Source organism: Schistocerca piceifrons, chromosome 4 (assembly GCF_021461385.2).
Source record: "Schistocerca piceifrons isolate TAMUIC-IGC-003096 chromosome 4, iqSchPice1.1, whole genome shotgun sequence".
Lineage (NCBI taxonomy): Eukaryota > Metazoa > Arthropoda > Insecta > Orthoptera > Acrididae > Schistocerca > Schistocerca piceifrons.
This window is the reverse complement of record NC_060141.1, coordinates 387,514,133-387,526,812: the sequence shown is the minus strand read 5'-3', so window position 1 is coordinate 387,526,812 and position 12,680 is coordinate 387,514,133.

Below are 12,680 nucleotides of genomic sequence, written 5' to 3'. Positions count from 1 at the left end.
CCGGACCGCAGCGACGCACGGATGCACACCAAGACCGTAGGATCCTACACAGTGCCGTAGGGGACCGCACCGCCACTTCCCAGCAAATTAGGGACACTGTTGCTCCTGGGGTATCGGCGAGGACCATTCGCAACCGTCTCCATGAAGCTGGGCTACGGTCCCGCACACCGTTAGGCCGTCTTCCGCTCACGCCCCAACATCGTGCAGCCCGCCTCCAGTGGTGTCGCGACAGGCGTGAATGGAGGGACGAATGGAGACGTGTCGTCTTCAGCGATGAGAGTCGCTTCTGCCTTGGTGCCAATGATGGTCGTATGCGTGTTTGGCGCCGTGCAGGTGAGCGCCACAATCAGGACTGCATACGACCGAGGCACACAGGGCCAACACCCGGCATCATGGTGTGGGGAGCGATCTCCTACACTGGCCGTACACCACTGGTGATCGTCGAGGGGACACTGAATAGTGCACGGTACATCCAAACCGTCATCGAACCCATCGTTCTACCATTCCTAGACCGGCAAGGGAACTTGCTGTTCCAACAGGACAATGCACGTCCGCATGTATCCCGTGCCACCCAACGTGCTCTAGAAGGTGTAAGTCAACTACCCTGGCCAGCAAGATCTCCGGATCTGTCCCCCATTGAGCATGTTTGGGACTGGATGAAGCGTCGTCTCACGCGGTCTGCACGTCCAGCACGAACGCTGGTCCAACTGAGGCGCCAGGTGGAAATGGCATGGCAAGCCATTCCACAGGACTACATCCAGCATCTCTACAATCGTCTCCATGGGAGAATAGCAGCCTGCATTGCTGCGAAAGGTGGATATACACTGTACTAGTGCCGACATTGTGCATGCTCTGTTGCCTGTGTCTATGTGCCTGTGGTTCTGTCAGTGTGATAATGTGATGTATCTGACCCCAGGAATGTGCCAATAAAGTTTCCCCTTCCTGGGACAATGAATTCACGGTGTTCTTATTTCAATTTCCAGGAGTGTACAATTTGAATGAGCTTTCTTCGACAAATACTGGTCTGAGGCAGTACAAGAAACACTCAGACGCGAGGTTTTCAAACCTGCACCATTCAATGGCAAATACGGTAGTCTATGAGGATACTTTTAGAAATATCTGAACAAGACCCCTCTACAGGACGAACCCAATATCACAGGCAGACGAATTAAAAATTTTTACCATCGCACATTAGAGAAAAATTAGCCACAATGCCAGAACACGAATCTAAATACACACATCAAAAAAAGCTTCGCATCAACTCGGTTCCGAGTGTTCCGGAACCTGTACAGAAAATTGGAATAGAGATCAATATAAACATGATTTCCGCCCTTTTTATTGTTCATGAAAACCACACATTGCATGTTGTACCATCATAAAGCGAGACCTTCAGGGGTATTGGTCCAGATTGCTGTACACACCGGTACCTATATTCCCCAGTAGCACGTCCTCTTGCATTGATGCACGCCGGTATTCGTCGTGACATACTATCCACAAGTTCATCAAGGCACTGTTGGTCCAGATTGTACCACTCCTCAACGGCGATTCGGCGTAGATCCCTCAGAGTGGCTTGTGGGTTACGTCGTCCATAAACAGCCCTTTTAAATGTATCCCAGGCATGTTCAATAGGATTCATATCTGGAGAACATGCTAGCCACTCTAGTCGTGCGATGTCGTTATCCTGAAGAAAGTCATTCACAAGATGTGCACGATGGGTACGCGAATTGTCATCCATAAAGACGAATGCCTCGCTAATATGCTGCCAATATGGTTGCACTATTGGTTGGTGGATGGCATTCACATATCGAACAGCCGTTATGGCACCTTGCAAGACCACCAGCGGCATACGTCTTCCCCACACAATGCCACCCCAAAACAGCATGGAACCTCCATCTTGCAGCACTCGCTGGTGAGTGTGTCTAAGGAGTTCAGCCTGACCGGATTGCCTCCAAACACGTCCCTGGCGATTGTTCTGGTTGAAGAGAATGTGATGTCAGTCCTGAGCAGTCCAATTGGCATGTGGTTGGGCCTATCTGTACTGCGCTGCATGGTGTCGTGGTTGCAAAGATGGACCTCTATTCTATAGAGTCTATAGAGTGCAAAGATGGACGTCGGTATTGAAGTTGCGTATTATGCAGCCTATTGCACACAGTTTGACTCATAATACGACGTCCTGCGGCTGCACGAAAAGCATTATTCAACATGGTGCCGTTGCTGTCAGGGTTCCTCCGAGCCATAATCAATAGGTAGCGTCGTGCACTGCAGTAGTAGCCCTTAGGTGGCCTGAGGAGGCATGTTATCGATAGTTCCTGCCTCTCTGAACTTCCTCCACGTCCGAACAACATTGCTTTGGGTCACTCCGAGATGCCTGGACATTTCCCTTGTTGAGAACCCTTCCTGGCACAAAGTAATAATGCAGATGTGATGGAACCGCGGTATTGACCGTCTAGGCATGGGTGAACTACAGACAACACAAGCCGTGTTCCTCCTTCCTGGTGGAATGACTGGAACTGATCGGATGTCGCACCCCCTCCGTCTAATAGGCGCTACTCATGTATGGTAGTTTACGTCTTTGGGCGAGTTCAGTGACGTCTCTGAACAATCAGAGGGACTGGTCTGTGATACAATATCCATAGTCAACGACTATCTTCAGGAGTTCTTGGAACCAGGGTGATGCAAAACTTTTTTTGATGTGTGTATTTTCTGTCAATGCTATATACTATCGACTTAAACGGGTATTACACGACGATCCGCCGTGAACGGTACTGGTCTACCGCGACAGCCATCTAGTGGTAGAATGGGTGAAACTACAAAAATTAGCAGACACATTATCCGCGCGCCAGAATAGAGAGCAGTTCTAAACTACCATCAATCCGCGCATGCGCACTAGGCAGTGATAAGGCGCGCTTGCGCAGAAGGGCCTACCGCAATGTTTTCTGCTTGTTATTTGCTTACTGCTTAGTGGCTAGTAGCTCATTTCAGATTGTGTTGGGCATTTTCCGCGTTTTTTTCAGTAAGTAGTATTTCATAAGTGTATGGAAAAAACATTTTTTTTGCAGTAGACTTTCTTTTGTGCCGCTGTTTGTGAAAACATTATTTCTATTGATTACTTCGTATTCTAGAAATGAAATAGATCGAAGAGGCATTAAGCGTCTTAATTCAGGCATACTGCGAGGAAAGGCGTGTGTGTGACTCGCTGTATTATAATGCGATACGTTGGCAATCGTTTCTTTCTGAGTAATAAGCGTATAAAGCCACACAGTGATTTTTCGATTTGTATCGCAATGCCTTACGTTACAGAAGTTCATGTTTGTTTTGATTGCGTCTCTTGTTTATTTCAGCATTCCAGAAAAGAGAAACAGGCAGTGATAGGCGACGAATTTCGTGCAGTTTCTCCCAGTGAGATAGATGAGGACTGAAAAACTCTGAGTAGCACTTATATACCGTATATTCATAACTTTGACAAATAACACAAGTACACCTTTAAGTACTGGCTCTTTCAGGTGCTGCAAATTGCAGTGCATACATCCACAACAACTTTTGAAATGGTGAGTTGTACTATTCATGAATTTTAAATGATAAGTATGTCTTGTAGAGTTAATAGTAAGGGTGGTGGTACATGCATATATGTTAGGACAGGTCTTGATGCAAAATAAATTAAATACAGTAATGTAAAATGCATAGAAAAAGACTAATACTGTGTATGTGAGTTAAAAAACTGAAAATATTTATTGTGTGCGTATATATGATCACCATCAGGGAATTTTACTTCTTTTCTCCATAACCTTGAAATGCTGCTAAATCTGCTCAAACAAAAATTACCAAATACAATTGTTCTTGAAGATTTTAATGTTAATTTTAAAACTAAATGCAGTAAACAACAACAACTGACAAATCTGTTCATATCTTATAATATGACAGCAACAGTAACAGAAAACACTAGATGTTTAAATGTGTCTGAAACAATAATTGATCAAGTATTTGTCAATAAGAATAAGTGTGAGCATATCACTGAAGTAATAGATATGGGGTTCTTGGACCATAAGGCAGTCATGTCAAAATTATACCATATGTCCATTAAGGATCCAATGGTATATGAAAAATCCAGAGAGAAAAGATTTGTAAGTGAAGATGGCATAAGGGTTTTTAATCACGTGTTAAAAAATATAACTTGGGACATAGAATCAACCTGTGATGTAGATAAAAAAATCGAGTCATTCCTAGCAAGTTATTCCCATTGTTATGATATCACATGTCCTATTAAATGAGTCAAAATTAAAACCAAAACAAAGACCTAGGTAACACAAGGAATAAAAAAATCTGCAGACACTCTGTGAAAGTTGAACAAATCAGCAAAAAATACTGTTGCGTCAAAACCATAAAACTTACAGGAAAGCATATAAAAACGTTATAATAGTGGGTAAGAAACTAAATAATGAATCATATATCAGGAAAGGTACTAACAAAAAATCAACCTGCAAGGTAATAAATAAGAGCATAGGTAAACAAAAAAGTAAAAACAGCATTCTTGTAATTAAAAGTGAATGAAAAACAGTTGAGGATCCACTACAGATATCAACATTTTCAACACACATTACACAAATATCGCAACAGAACTAATTCAAAAAAGATGTGATTTCTACTCCAGATTGCAACAACCAGTGAATGATAAAACCATGTTTCTATACTCTATTCCTGTATTGGATGCACAAAATGTGTGAAATCAGTTAAAAAATAAATTGGCATATGGCAGTGATGGGACTCCAGATAAAGCCTTAAAGAACAGTGTTGGATACATAGATTCCCCACTTGCTGAGCCGGCCGCGGTGGTCTCGCGGTTCTAGGCGCGCAGTCCGGAACCGCGCGACGCTACGGTCGCAGGTTCGAATCCTGCCTCGGGCATGGATGTGTGATGTCCTTAGGTTAGTTAGGTTTAAGTAGTTCTAAGTTCTAGGGGACTGATGACCACAGCTGTTAAGCCCCATAGTGCTCAGAGCCATTTGAACCATTTGAACCCACTTGCTGACATAATTAATGTGTCATTTAGCACAGGAGTCATCCCAAACAAATCAATTGTCAAGACTATTTACAAGAAGGGTGACCAGTCTGATGTTACCAATTTCCGGCCTATATCATTGTTACCTGGATTTTCAAAAGTAATTTCAAAAGTAAGGGTAATGCATGGAAGACTGTCTCATTTTCTTACAAAAATCAAATTCTAGTCAATGGGCAAAACGATTGTAGGAAAAATTGGTCAACAGACACAGCAATTTATAACTTTTTAAAATGAGTCATAAATTCTGTAGATAAAAATGAATTAAACTGTGGCATGTTTTTGGATCTGTCTAAGGCATTCGATGTTATTGACCCTAATTTACTTCTCAGGAAACCATATTACTACAGGGTTCATGGACTAGCACATTATTGGTTCAAATCCTATCTTTCTAATAGGTATCAGAAGGTAGAGATACAGCATGTGGGTAAAATTTACTCATCAGCATACCAAAGACTCAGATATGGCGTGCTGCAGGGCTCTGTACCGGGGCCATTGCTGTTCTTAATATTTATAAATAATATGCTAAGCCATATATCAACATCAGATACAGTATTGTTTGCCAATGACACCAGTCTCTTTGACAAAGCTACTATGAAACTGACTTACAGGAGAGAGTCACTGTAGCCACAAAAGAAGCAAACATGTTGTTTACAAACAGCAAATTAATTGTGAATAACAAAAGAAAAAACAGTTTGGATGGACTTCAGAGATGTAACAAAGTAAATTCTGACCTAACTGTTGAACTTGGGCAGTATAAGATAATGCAAACTCCCCATACTAAATTTTTAGGATTATGGCTAGATGAATATTTAATGTGGGAGAAACACACAGAAATGTTAAACAAAAAATTAACTCAAAATTGTTATGTTCTTAGAATACTAAAAAATTCCTGTAGTGTTGATGCAGTGTTATGTTCATACTTTGCACTCATACATAGCACACTAAGATATGGTATCATATTTTGGGGGAATACCAGTTTGGCCAAACACTCTTTTGTGCTCCAGAAGATGGCAATAAGGATAAGCAGAGGTATGACACATAGAGAATCATGTAAAAAAGTTTTCAAGGAACTACAAATCATGAATCTACCATGTATCTATATTTATGAAAGTATATGTTTTATGAAGGCACACCAGAAACAGTCAAGTTCATAACTACAAAACGACTTTCACAGAGAAAGTCACACAAAAGCTATGTATCAAAAAAGTGTTCTTTATCAACCAAAAAGTTTATTTAGTGCACTACCAAAGGAAATTAAAAGTATACCAAAATTCCACATATTCAAAATAGAACTTAAGAAAATGTTAATTAGTAAGAGTTTTTATAGTGTCTAGGAATACTTAAATCACAAGCATTCATTATACAGTAGCTTATTTCCTTCACCATAATGACCCAAAATGCTAATTGAAAACTAAATTGTATTCATTTATTATTCTGATTTTGCATATTATGAACGTTGTTATGTGTATGGTTTCATGTTATATGTAATAATATTTTATTTATGGACATGTAATTGTAAATCTTTTCATTTCCTATTTTCTATGTAAGGCAATGTATGACAAATCCTAAATCATTTTTATAACCACAATTACAAGGATGCTAAGTAAATAAATAAGTAAATATTCTGTGGCTAAAAGTCAGAATCTTAAAAGATTTCCCATTCGCCAGGAAATGTAAAGTTGCAACCAGCCTGCAACATAACAGGGTGTTAACTGGTATTTTATCCGTGATCTAGGCTGGTATGATCACAAAACGTATAAACATATGATTTATTTCTTACTTTCGAAAATGTGAGATAGCCTCCCTCATGACTGTGTCACACTTGCTAAATCCATCTTGTATCATAAAGATCTGGTTCTCGAAACAGGCCATGTTCATCCTAATAAACTTCCGAAATTCTTGCGGATCTTAGGAACTCAGTTCTTTCATTAACAGTGAATATATTCGCTTGCCTTCGTCCCTTCATTTCGGCTAGGGTCGAATCCAACAACGTCTGACTTTCCGTTTTCGTCGCAGTTCTGCCCTAATCCGAAGAGTTACTGTCACTGCCAGAGCAATAGCTCCAAAAACAAGTGGATCTTTCATGTGCAATATCCTTTATAAATGTAAATTTCGATACACATATACCTGTCAGTGTCGTAATATAGTCTGTAATTCAGATCTGTACTAACCTACAGAAGAGAAAAACAATTACCTAATAAATAACAGTAAAAAACAATTTCTTGTTAAATAGGAACCTTGAGCTCACAGAAATTATTTGAACGTGTGACGCTTGAGTTGTGCACGGTAGAACGAACGACTTTACAAGACAGATAGTTCAATTTTTTTTTCGTGCGTATCGTCTGCTGCTCGCGCGTATCGTCTGCTGCTGCGCGTGCCCGCTAGATATATCCCCCGTGGATGGTGTAATAGGTCGGAAGAGAACCAGTCTGTAGTTACAGGTATGCACGTTAGTAGTACTGGTACACAGGTCTACGATTTAGCGCATAGTGTAATACAGGCTTTAATGTATGATGAAAGACCTGCGCCGAATAAAGCAACAGAAAATCAGGCACAACAGCAACATAGTTATGTAAATCAGTCACTGAAACGCGATCTAAACACACAGCAGTGATGGTACACACAACATCAAAGTTACATACCCAGAGGTAACAAGTACGGTAACGGGAACGGAAACAACAAACGATTTAAAAGAAATTTTCAAAACAACAGGAGTAATTTCAACGCATGATCGAATTAAATCCACCATCACAATGCCATATCCCGAATATAAACAGAAACAGTCAGCCGTAACAGTGACCGGCATGTGGCAACAACGCCATGCTGTACAGCAGCCAACCTTTGGGCAGCAAAGTAACGGCACACCAGTTTTTACTAATAACAACATGATGTCGTGAGAAGCCAACAACACAAATTCGCGAAGAACCCACACTGTACAACTAACTGAAATTACTCCAGGTAATGAGTTAAGTCACACTACGCCGTCAGAAAACCCCAACCGGTTGTAGTAAAGCCCCAGGGTATTGACCTCTCTGGGAGTGGAGGCAAAGCAAAACTACATACATGTTTCTTAAGATTTGACAAACAAGGTGACATCAAGGATGATCTGTATCAGCATGACTTAGATACAACAAATAATATCCAGGAGGAACAAGTACAAGCAATCATTAAGGTGAAAATATTTAATATTGACTCACAGTTAATATCAGATACAGGTTTAGCTACCAACCTAATGTCAAACACATTTTGCTGTGAATTGAAGAAGAGAGGAAAATTTCCTACATTTCCTGTCCAAAATTGTAGGGTGCAAACTACTACAGGCAGTAAGACTAAGTTGGTGAAGCGTCAGGCACTTATTCCATTACAAACTGAACATTTTACAGTGAAGTGCAATTTTCTTACAATTGACAAACTTAGAGGTAATTGTCTTATTGACATGGAGACGTTTGGAACATAAAAAACACAGATTGACATATGTAATGGTAAATGCTACTTTTATATAAAGGTTCAGATTTTTTTCTATTGCTTTAGTCAAAACATCTGATAAAAGTAACAAAAACAAACCAGAGTCAAATGTAACAGTACAATATTCCTTTCCAACTATATATTTCACAAACAGATTTGATCCTGAACAAGAAGCAAACACTGATATTAGTTACGAAATAGCAGAGCAGAAATTAAGTGAATCACATATTAAATTATATGCAACGACAAGAACTTTCTAACTTGTTATTTAAGTATGCAAATGTTTTCAGTAAGGAGCCTGGAGTAATCAAAGACTATGAACATAAATTTGAAGTTTTTCCACATGAAACATTTTGTGTAATGTCATATCCTATTCCACAGGCGAAACGAGAGGCAGTAAGTGAAGAGATCAATCATTTGATTAAATGGGGAATTATACAATCTTCATTTTCACCCTTTTGTAGCCCTATGTTACCAGTAAGTAAACCCGACGGATGTGTAAGATTAGTTCTCGACGCTAGAAGTAACAATAAGACTTTAGTACCAGTACACATAAGACCAGACAACTTGGACGAACAGCTTTTAAAGTTTTACAACACCAAACACTTCGGTATCCTCGATCTAAAGGCGTCCTACTGCCAAATAAAGCTCCATGAAGAAAGTCGAAAATATACAGCATTTGTTTCTGGTAGCAGAAGTTATAAAGTCCGTATACTACCTTTTGGACTGAACATCAGTGCAGGTGTGTTTATATCTGCAATGGATATGATCTTAGGACCAGAACTGCTTAGCAAAATCACTGTTTATGTAAAGGACATGCTAAGAGCCATACCCACTTGGTTAGAATGTATCAGGCTGATTGAACAGGTACTTCAACAATTTGCAGATTACGGAGTCATAGCCGATTTAAAAAAGTCTAGTTTTGGTAAGGAGCAAGTCAATTTTTAGGACACATTGTGTCAGACAAGGTATATTACCTGATACGAAAAAACGTGATGCCATATGCGATTGCCCAGCTCCAAGGAATAAAAATCAACTAAAAGCTTACTTAGGACTAGCATCCCTTTTTCGGAAATCTGTATGTAATGACACATTCTGACGCAGAGACATGCAATACCTTAAGGGCTGCGCCAAAGCAAACCTGATGGGTCAGTCAGATTAGTACTTTATGCGCGGGAAATTAATAAGATCATAATACCAATACGCACTAGGCCGGAAAACTTAGATGAGCAATTGCTTAAATTTCATGGAGTGAAGTATTTAACATTCGTGATATGAAGCTTTGGCATTGGCAAATAGCCCTACTTAGTGATTGCAGAAAATATACTGCGTTCATTCATGCTGGCAGAAGCTATCAATTCCAAGTACTGCCATTTGGACTCAACGTGAGTGCTGGGGTGTTTATAGAGGCTTTAGACAGAGTATTGGGTCCAGAACTATTTAGCAAAGTGATGTTGTATGCAGACGATCTCTTAATAGCCACGGAGACGTGGCAAAAGCATGTAGAATTGGTACACAAGGTGTTCCAAAAGTTCCGAGAGTATGACGTAACAGAAAATTTTAAGAAGTCCGAATTCGGAAGAGGCATAGGCAGTCATTTTTCCCTCGTTCTGTTTGGGAATGGAACAGAGAGAGAAGATGCTAGTTTTCGTATGAGGTACCCTCCGCCACCCACCGTATGGTGGATTGCGGAGTATGTATGTAGATGTAGGATCGAATAAAATTTTTAGGCCACATTATTTCACCAGGCGGAATTTTACCAGATCCAAAACAGCTTGATGCCATAAAATATTTCCCCTCACCACAAATAATTGAAGGCTTTTCTGGGGGTCACGTCATTTTTTCGGAAATTCGTGCCCAAACAGTTACTGAATAGTGATTCCCTACTCAACCTTTTAAGGAAGAACCACACATGGTTGTGGACAGAAAAATCTGAGGAAGATTTCGTAAAAATCAAACAGGCACTCATAAACACACCCATTTTGAAGCATCCTAACATGAACTACAACTTTTATTTGAGCATGGACGCCTCATGTCAGGGATTAGGCTCTTGTCTGTTCCAATTAGTAAATGATAATGGAGTACAGGAAGTAAACATAATTAGTTTTGCCAGTAGAACGTTAACGGAATGTGAAAGAACCAATTCGGCAACTGAACTTGAAGCGTTAGCTGTAGTGTGGGCATTCTGCAAGTTCCAATACTATCTCTGGGGAAGGCATACACGAGTGTTTTGTGACCATCAAGCATTATCGTTTTTACTCACATGTAAATTGTTGCACAAACGGATTGCACTTTGGTGTTTATGCCTCCAGGAATTTGATTTCGAGATTATTAGCGCTGCCACAAGGCTTGAGCGAGTTCAATGAATTGATCGAACAGACTTCCGATTTTAGAGTTTTTCTGATGCATGATGGCACATTTCAACCATATTACAGAAAGACGTGTAAAGATATGAGCAAACTACAAAAGGAAGACAATAGTACATTGAACAATATTACACACTGTCAAACGATGTTCTTTTCTACAGGCGCAATCCACAATCCAACACCTGGTGTGTATACATCCTGGAAGAACACACAGACAATTTGATAAGACACACACATAGAGTAGGGAGACACTATGGGGTATCAAAATGTACAGCGAAAATATCAACGTATTGTTGCTTCCCGAATCTCATACGCAGGATTGAACAAATAATAAAAAAGTGTACAATATGCCAGAAGGTTAAACATCTTAATAGATCTTGTTTGGACGTATTATACCCTATCATTCCAACTAGACGCAGCAGGACCATATCTATGAGCTAGGGGGGGGGAGTTAGATATTTGATCACATTTTATGATGTCTTCACAAAGTACTTAAAATTGTATGCTATAAAAGCAGTACTGTCAGGATCAATAATGAAATGCATGATGGAAGACTACATACCACTAGTGGGAAAACCGAAAATTATATTAACTGATAATGCAACAAACTTCACTAGTAATAAATGGAAAACATTTCTCGAATCTCAAAACATAAAACATATATTGGTATTCAAATTTCACCCAGAATCGAACCCGATTGAGAGGAATTTTAAAGAATTTAATGGGCTTATAAGAATTTGTATACCAAATAAACATACAAAATGGGTAGAATACATAGCTCCATTTCAATATATTGTAAATAATTTAATTCATACTTCAACAGGCTTTACACTTACAGAGTTAATGTTTCAAGGCACAGAACTTGACGAATGGGCTAAACCTTTACCTGAATTAGCCACAAAGGAAATAACACTAGACGAAAAGGTACGTCAAGCATTACTACAGATGGATGAACAAGCAGAAAAAAGGAGAAAACAGTTAAAAAAAGGTAAGAAAGGTTACAGAATAACATTGGACAGGAAATACTATTACATGCCCACCCAAAACACTCTAAATTTAAGGCATTAAACAAAAAGTGGCAGTTGTTGTATGATTGCCCTTTCATTATAATAGACAAACCTCACCCAGGATGTTACCTGTTAGGTAACACACGAACAGGCAAGATGAAAGGGTTATACCCCCACAAGGATATCAAGAAATTTTTTCATTAAAGGTTATATGTTATTTTAGCAAAATTGAAATTATACAACCTTGGATCACATAGTAAAATTGTTGTCATTAACCTAAGAAACTTGCGAACACGAAAAAAAAATGCTCTAACTCCGGTGTTCGTAGTTTAAGAAGTACATTGAAAAAGACAGTCAGTTAGTGAAAAACATTCATTAAGCTAGAAAACATAACTGAAGTTTCAATTGGACATAGAAACTAGCAACCAACTGGGGGCATATGCCAGCTTAAAAACGCATAGTTAACCACACCTAATGAAACATGTGTTACTGTGAGTCTTAACATTATAAAATAAACCATACGGTACTTTTGTAGTCTAACTCGGTTATTTAAGAGAGAGGAACAAAGACAAATTAGCGCGAAGGTCAGAGTTTGTTCGCTTGAGACGAGCAACAAACCACGCGTTGAAGTTGCAATCCAACGCTCAGCTGATGAGCACACGATAGCTGCATGGCAAGACGAGGGCATTGGCCGCACTTTAGGCAGCGAGCCGGGGAGAGATCTACCCCCTTCCCTGACCGATCAGCGGTGTATACAAAGCGCGAAGGCGCATGCGCGGTCGAGTC